Below are 8,342 nucleotides of genomic sequence, written 5' to 3' on the forward strand. Positions count from 1 at the left end.
TTTTATCAGAATATGTTGATAGAACTATGTTTTACCAAGCATGTGTTTTAATGATGATATCAGAATTATGTTTCAGAATGATTTGTATCAAGATTATGATGCAATACGATTTATCAAGTTACTAAAACTTGTGAACTCACTCAGTTTATACTGATTCGAATGTTTTTACGTGTCTTTCAGGAGATAACTAGGTAGCGCATGGAGTCACACTTAGAGCACCTCACGCTGAACATCTAAAACTAGCTTTTTGGAAGATTTTAGTTCTATCCCTTCGATGCGCGTGGTTGTTCCCGCCGCGCAAGGGGATATGGCGTGGAAATCTTCAACAGTTTTTATACTTGGATGTTTTTATGTAATTTTTAAACAATGTAATGTATTTGTATTAAACTTTTCATGCGCAATGAAAATCTTTGAATGTTTGCAATGGCCCGTGCTTAATTATCAATCCCCACTCGCGCGCGCCCGGCTGTTTCCGCCGCTCAGGGCCGGGTGTGACAACGGCTACAAATATTATATAATTTTTGTCGATCATTACAGTAAATATACTTGGATCTATCCTCTTAAAAAGAAATCCGATTCCCTCACCATTTTTATAAGATTCCAAAAACTTGTTAAAAATTATTTCCAATGCAAAATTAATCAGCTCTTCTCGGACAATGGTGGCGAATATATTCAATTCGCCCCTCACCTTGCCTCTTGTGGCAAATGAGGAAAGACTTGTCGGAAATAGTTAGCTTGGTCCGACCAAGAAAGACAGGGGACTCTTTGGGCATTGCTTGGGTCGAGTGAAGTAAAGACTGGCTACCTAGAATATAAAGATCCCTCACTGCACACTTTAGATATCTGTTTCCTTCCAATCAAAGACGGCGAAGCGCCTCTAATCTAAAGGCCAAAGAGTGCTCTTTGCGCTACTACGCATCTTTACTCATAGTATAGTGCAAGTTAGGTTTGGGTATAGCAGGACTTGAACCTGCGACCATTAGGTTAAAAGCCCAATGCTCTACCAACTGAGCTATACACCCCAAAAAATATGTAGTAGTAAATAAGGATTGGTGCGGAAAATCAAAGAGGGCGGGGCCCCTCTTCATCATATTAAAGGGGCGCGGCTTTGTATGAGGCTCGTACTGCAGAGCAAGCAAAGAAAACGTAAGGGGGCACGCTAGCACTCCTGCAAGAAAACGGCCTAGCTAACGTGCCCCTTATTGAAAAGTCAAGGATATTGAATGATCGATATGAGAAAGAAGCGCTCAAGCTTTCGAAGAAAGCCGGACTTACTCAACAAGCACCTTTCTTAGCTTAGTAAGGTTGCTTGTTTCCACTCATTGAAGATTCTCTCTACAAAAAAAGGTCAACGGGGGGGGGGGGGGGTACTAAAATGGCTCTCACTGACACCATCTACGAGAAGGTGAGGTCGTCTTTATTTCCAGCCGCCAAACGGTTCGCCTTAAAGCCTTAATGGCGGAGAAGGGGAGGAGCAGTTATCTAGGTAATTACGGTCTTTGTTGGCCGGGGCGAGCACTCTCTTTTCTTTGTCAAATTCCGTCTTACCAAACAAGACTGACTTTTTACCAACCCGCGAAGGGTTGTGAGGCTGGACCAGGCAGGTACGAAGAATGAATCTATATCTGTGCACGGAAGGGCCGGCGGCCGCTCAACTGTTCGAGCGCAATGCAGTGGTATTGGTTCCGCTTCGACAAAGGTAGAATGCCTGGTCGAAGGTCCAGTACAGTAGGTAGCAGGCGTGTTCGTTTTGGCTCCCGAGCGAGAACGAGAAAGAGGCGATGCTTCTCTTCTATAATCATTTTCTTCAACCCATCTATTTCAGTTGTGAACCTTTTCTGAGCTCTGTAACTGTTTACACAGTCTTCTTCCAAACTTTTCATTCTATCTTCACTTATCAGTTCACTTTCCTCATATGCATTGATGATACTTTGTTTCTTAAAACACTCACTTTCCAGCTTGCCTACTTTCATTTTCAAATCATTGATAACTTCAGTTAAATCAATAGTAGGAGCAAAATGTACTCGAGATGATGATCCATTTTCTTTCTCAATTATGGCCATGAATGCCACATTTGCTTTGTTGATATCATCTGCAATGTCTTCTTCATGATTGCTCCAATCACAGTTACCTTCATGCTGTGTTGTTACAGCAACATTTCCATGATTTCTGATCTGATTTTGGTTGGCTGGAACAGTGTTGTTTGGAACATTTTGAAGGTGTTGGTTGTTGCTTCTCTGAAAACTTTGATTCTGAGGCACTCCTTGATCATGATTGTTCATTTGAGGCTGAAAGTTGTTGAAGTTGGGATTATAGTTGTTGGGATTGTTGTTAAAGTTGTTGTTGAAGTTGTTGTTGTTGGGTCTCTGCTGATTCTGTAGATATTGAGGCTGCTGATTTCTTCGTTGGTTTTGAAATTTTTTCATTTGAAAGTTTCTTGGCATTTTACACTCTCTTGCAAAATGACCAGGCTGTTGACAATTATAGCAAATGGCTTTTGACTTATCAAAACCAATTCTTTCATTAGGCCCTGATAGGAGTGACCTACCAGTCCTGTTGTAAAGCCTCTTGCTTCTAAGAGCCAACATGGCTGCTTGCCACTTCAAATCCATGTCCTCCATATCATCAACATCTATCTGCTCAAGATCATCTTGTACCACACTTGTGTGAATCAAATTCTTTGCAACAAATGCATTATATGATTCTGTAAACATTGAAAGCAAGGCCTGTGTTTCACTGCCTTGACCATGTCCACTACTAGTATGAGGTACACTCCCACTTGCCATTGAGGCAGAATCAGTGTCATCAATCAGTTGCACATTGAATCTTTGCTGGTTACCAAGATTACTTATGCTACCACCAATAAAAGATTTTGGAGTGTCAGTACTATGCTCAACTGGTTCTTCAATAATAGGAATCTGCTGTTGATTCTTGGTAGTCAAATTACCCATAGGTGCAAACAATGCATTTGAAACATTGAAGCATGGTCTTTCCTCCTTAATCATCTCATTCTATATCATCTCTATCTCTGCAGCTTGAAGGAAGCACACTACATCATCCAATTTCAAAGTAATTGAAGTTGTGCTTCTGAATGATGAATTTGCAGGCAGTGTACCATTCCTTTGGAATAGAGTTGAGCAGCTTGGTATTCAGGTCAAAGTCAGTCATGACATAGTCTGTGGTTCTGAGATCATTCACTATTGCTAAGAACCTTTCAAGAATAGATTTCAACCTTTCTCCTTCTTTATACTTAAATCTTTCTAGGTGCTACTTCAATCTCTGCTTCTTGATGTTTTTGAGCTCAACATTTCCCTCAAACATTTCAAGTATTGCATCATACATTGCTTTGGCATTGGGATGATGTGCAACCTTGGTAAGTATTTCCCAAGACAGACCTAGCTTTAACATAGCTAAAGCCTTATCATCTACTTTTCTCATTCTTTCTCTCACAACAGCAGTTGTAGCTATGTTTGCACCTTCCTCATCAATCCCTTGTGGACCATTCTTGATGGAGTTCCACATATCAACATCATTATAGCAAACGGCTGCTTCAAACAAGACCTTCCATTTTGTGAAATTTTCCTGTCCATACAGTCTAGGAATCTTGTTAGTAGACACTTCGTGTTCCTCGTAACCAGACATTTTGAGAAATCAAAAGTAGTTTCTTTGTAAAAATAGAGTTAAAAAATAATCAGATCTGAAAACTGGTTGTTCAGATCTGATGTGTCTGATGCGATTAGAACAAGATCCATATAAAAAAATTAAAGCTTTAAACATAATAAGGAAGAGAAAACACCAAATGAATGTAGATCTGGAAGAAAAATGAAGAACAGAGCTGCTGACGTCACTTTTCAATGGAACAGTGGTATGCTTACGTCATTTTTCTTCAAATCTTCAATCAGCAACAATCTTTCCAAAATAGCAGCAAGAAGCTCTGATGTCACTTGTCAGGTCCCCGATTTCAGCTGGATCTTACTCAAATCATGTCATAACTCACACAAATAGATGTGTCGACAAGGGAGTTAATGACGGGTTTCTATATTTAGAAATATTACCATTTGTTAAAGGCGGAATCAATAAAAAACAGGGTCGTTGCAATTAATAATCAAAGGTAACAAACACACTCAGGATTCACTCAAAAGATTTCCATTTATATAACATTCATCATACAAAGGGTAATCGATTTATGGTTTTTAGAGGGAAAGTTTTATCCGTATTATTCTAAGACAGCCGTCACACTCAATAATATTCTCTCTGAATTAATGAGTCTATCTGCCTTAGGAGGCGTGCCCTAAATTATTCCTTTTATAGGCCTGACACCTCCTTTACAGCTGTCATTCCTTCTATAAACCCCAAACGTAAATACATATTCAAATTACATAATCTGAAATATTCTAAGTGTAAAACAAGTCTTCCGGGTAGGCTTTGCAACAATATTCATTATCCGAGTAGGCTGTGTACTCTGCCATCCTTCAGGACTTGGTAACATAGAAGTGTGCACGAGATCAGTTTCCGGGTAGACTTTACTTGAAGAGTATTGACTTCAATCTTCTTGACTTTGCCAGACTTTGCCCGACAAATCCTTACGAGCAACCTTGTTCTTCAATGGTCCATTCAACTCTTTGCTAGAAATTAACTTATTAGCAAAGTGTGCTCAGTAGCACTGTTCCTTGCTTGAGTTGAACCTTGCCCAATATTACTTAAAGATATTCCATTAAATTATCAAGCTTGCTTGGACCACTATTATTAATGAATACCTTGCCCGGTCTTCCAATAACTTGGTTTCATGAGCTTGGCTAGCCAAAAGCTTACTCGGGAGTGAACTTTACTTGGATTTGAAGAACATACTTGCTTGATAAAGTGAACCTTGCCCGCATCTACATAAACTAGTGAACCTTGCCCGGCAATGAACTAATTTGCAAACCCTGCTCGGATATCCACTAAAGAAGACTTCTTGAAGATAACCTTGCCCGATAGACAAAATATCGTACCCGGCTAAGTAGAAAGCTTGCTCGGAGGTCTAAGGTGTGCCCGGATCCATACTTAGCAAATTCTGAGGAGGTTGAGAAGATTCCAATCTTCCATATATCTCACTTTGGTCAAATCTATGACTCAACAGGATTTTATTGAAAAGAAATTAATTGACCTTGAGAAAGTACATACCAATTTTCAAAAAGCTGATTTATTCACCAAAGCTTTTGACAAAACGCGTTTCAATTTTTGCTTGGTTTAAATGGCTTAAAGACCCTTGCTGATATCCTGAAACTAGGATAACTATCTTTCTTTTCAGTTTCTTTTCACTTTAAATTTTATCTTGGTTTTGGCTTTTAGGGGGTGAAATAGAAAATACAAAAAGATTGTGCTTTTCGTTCGTATAGATAAAACCCAAAAACATTGAAAAAGTTAAAAATAAAAAATAGTGTGTTTTCATGTTTTTAGTATTTTTAGTTTGTACAGAAAAATCTGAAAATTCAAAAACATCTTAAAAGTTTTTGAAAAATCAAAAAGATTCTGAATTTCTCGTTTGTATAGAAAAATCCGAAAAAAAACCAAAAGATTGTGTTTTATGTATGTAAAGAGAAAAACCAAAAAGATTTTTTGCTTACGTTCGCTGAAAAATATGTCAATTACTCCTATTTGAAGGACATATACTTGTATATGTTTGGTCATGATAATTTCTTGTAAATATTCGGAATAGCCATTTACCTGACAATGGAGAGTATTTGGGGCGTTCGTTATGCTTTTCAAATTTATTTTCTCGCCGAAAACTATGTCGGTTATTTAAGTTTGCGGAACATGCTTGCATGTTTTGGTCCTGTTATCTACTTATAGAATGATAGGATAGCCATTAATCTATAGACTGAAAGTAACTGGGGCGATTAAAATTTATTTTTGTTTTATGCTCCTCAAAATCTTGAGATTTTGAAGCAAAAAGAGAAAATGATAATACATTGATTGTTTGACCCCAAATCCAGCAAGAAATAAGCTTCAAAGACTGAGCGCTTAATCATTGGTGCATTGATAGGTTTTAAAAAAACTGTTAGAGTAAAATATTTGATATAAACATAAAGAAAAGCCAAATTGAAAGAGGTGTTAGTCTCTAGCAAAAATCTTGATAAGGATGGCAGAAATGTAATAACCTGTCATACTCAAGCCTTATAGTTGTTGATCACTCAAAAATATAATAAAGCAAATAACAAGCGTTAGGATTCTAGACACTGTGAATCTTTATGCGGCTTAATCATCTGGGTATTCATAAGCATGAATATTTTACTCTCTTTTAGTGCAAAACCAAAGTAAGTAAACTTGATCACTGCTGTACTCCGTACAATCTAAATTACTGACTTGATCAAAATCCGCTGTTAGTCATACATGTGTTCCTCCCTTGCGCGCGTCTTAATACTGATAAGAAACAGACCCCAAGGGATACATTGTATGTAAGCCGACAGATGGACTCGTGCATACTCACTCACAGTAAAGGAAACTTGATGCATTGCTCAAAAGTTCTAAAATATTCAAAATATTGATCAACACTATAATGGTGTGTCAAGTTGGGGTGATTTGGCAAAAATCAAATTAAGCTTGAACCGAGATTAGAGGCTGATAGTTTCTAATATTCTGTGCGCTAATTGAACCATTAATCATATCACAGAAATGCTCGAAAGTTTGTTATAAGATTTAAGTGGACAACAATATCAATGACCGACTTAACGCTAGTCATAATATCGGTGAAATATAAAACTGAGATGGAAGGGAAATTCAGTCAATATGATTCTCTGCTCAAACTCAACAAAAATTCAAAAATATGTACTGCTTTTGAAAAACCATACAAAAACTCAAAACTATTTTCTATTCTATATTTTTCGTTTTCGGATATTTCTTTTGTAAATATTTTACGTAAACACTCAAAATACTAAAAGATTTTCCTTTCTTCTTACATATTATTTAAATTCATTTAAGTTATGTGTTTCAAAACGTGAAACACTTTAACGTATTTAATCATCGAGATATGGGTTCTTGGTGATTTATTTAAGTTAAATTGATTTACATATTTATTTTTATTAAATTGATTGATTTAATTCATTAATTTATTTTTAAAATCATATAAAGGTAATTCGTTAAATTATGAATAACGAATTAGGTCATTTTTTAACGAATTAAATTCTAATTCGTTACTCTAATTAACTTCCGCCACTATGCAATTAATTTTATTTAATTCGTTATACATTGTTAACGAACTAGACACGAATTAAGGATGATTCGTTAATATATTAAGTTAACGAATCAAGTTTAATTCGTTATGCCATCTGTTAAAATAAGATAACGAATCACCTATTTCGTTATTTCAAAATTATAACGAATCAGATGATTCGTTACATTAGGATTCGTACCGTGTCAGTCTTTATAGGGACGCTTGAATCGATTCGTATTCACTATTCACTGTCTTCATCTTCCCATTGTACTGTTACTCTGCTAAAATTTTCAAGAATTTTAGACCTTTGAATTTTAGTGTTTTGTTTACATATTTGTGATCCTAAGGTATAGACGATCATACATTCGTGATTTTCGTCAAATTTGATACTGGTTTGATAGGTTAATTATGGAATTTTGTTACCGGGTTTTTGAGGATTGTATAAACCTTAATCTACTTGCTTTATCACATGTTTTGAACCACGATATTGATACCATTATAATCGTAATGTGTTTCCGAGATCCATTGTGATCATTGATTTGGCTTCATGTTGCTGCTTATGTTTGTATCAAATTTCCGATTACTTGTTTGACTTTTCGGGTTCTTGGTAATTTTGACCTTGACCAATTGAGTCACATATTAAGCTTATTTGGCCATTCGTTATGCTTAACGAATTGGAACTAATTCGTGTCCAATTCGTTATGCAATTTAAACGAATCCGGACAGCGAATCAATCTTGATAACGAATCTGATTTGTATTCGTTATTTGTAACGAACTATATGCTAGTTCGTTAACCTTTTATAGTAATTCGTTAGTCCTTATTCGTTATTTATTTACTTGATAGCGAAGCAGATGATTCATTATAACAATTCATTATTCAATATTAACGAATCAGTCTGCTTAACGAATGACATTTTAATTAAATGTTTTTTAAAATTATTTAAGATTTACAAATTTCTTTATATATATTGATTATCACTAATTCTCAACATTTTTTATTTAGAACTATGGCCAATAACATGGAACAAGATCCCCCGGTAGCTAATCAACAACAACAGCAACAAAAACAAGATTTGCCGTTACTGCCGTATGATAAGAAGCATAATATATGTGCCTTCATTGGTACAAACTTTGCTGACGAGAACATAT

General features: G+C 36.1%; 1 non-coding gene across 1 annotated transcript; it reads right to left on the minus strand.

Moving 5' to 3' along the window:
- Positions 1–949: 949 nt before the first annotated feature.
- TRNAK-UUU (transfer RNA lysine (anticodon UUU)) lies at positions 950–1,022 on the minus strand. Its single transcript has one exon. It is a non-coding gene; the product is annotated as a tRNA-Lys (tRNA).
- Between the last annotated feature and the right edge of the window lie 7,320 nt (positions 1,023–8,342).

The sequence above is a fragment of the Bidens hawaiensis genome, unplaced genomic scaffold (assembly GCF_021521415.1).
Source record: "Bidens hawaiensis isolate Kalapana, Puna unplaced genomic scaffold, B.hawaiensis_p1.1 tig00004234_1, whole genome shotgun sequence".
In the NCBI taxonomy this organism is placed as follows: Eukaryota; Viridiplantae; Streptophyta; class Magnoliopsida; order Asterales; family Asteraceae; genus Bidens; species Bidens hawaiensis.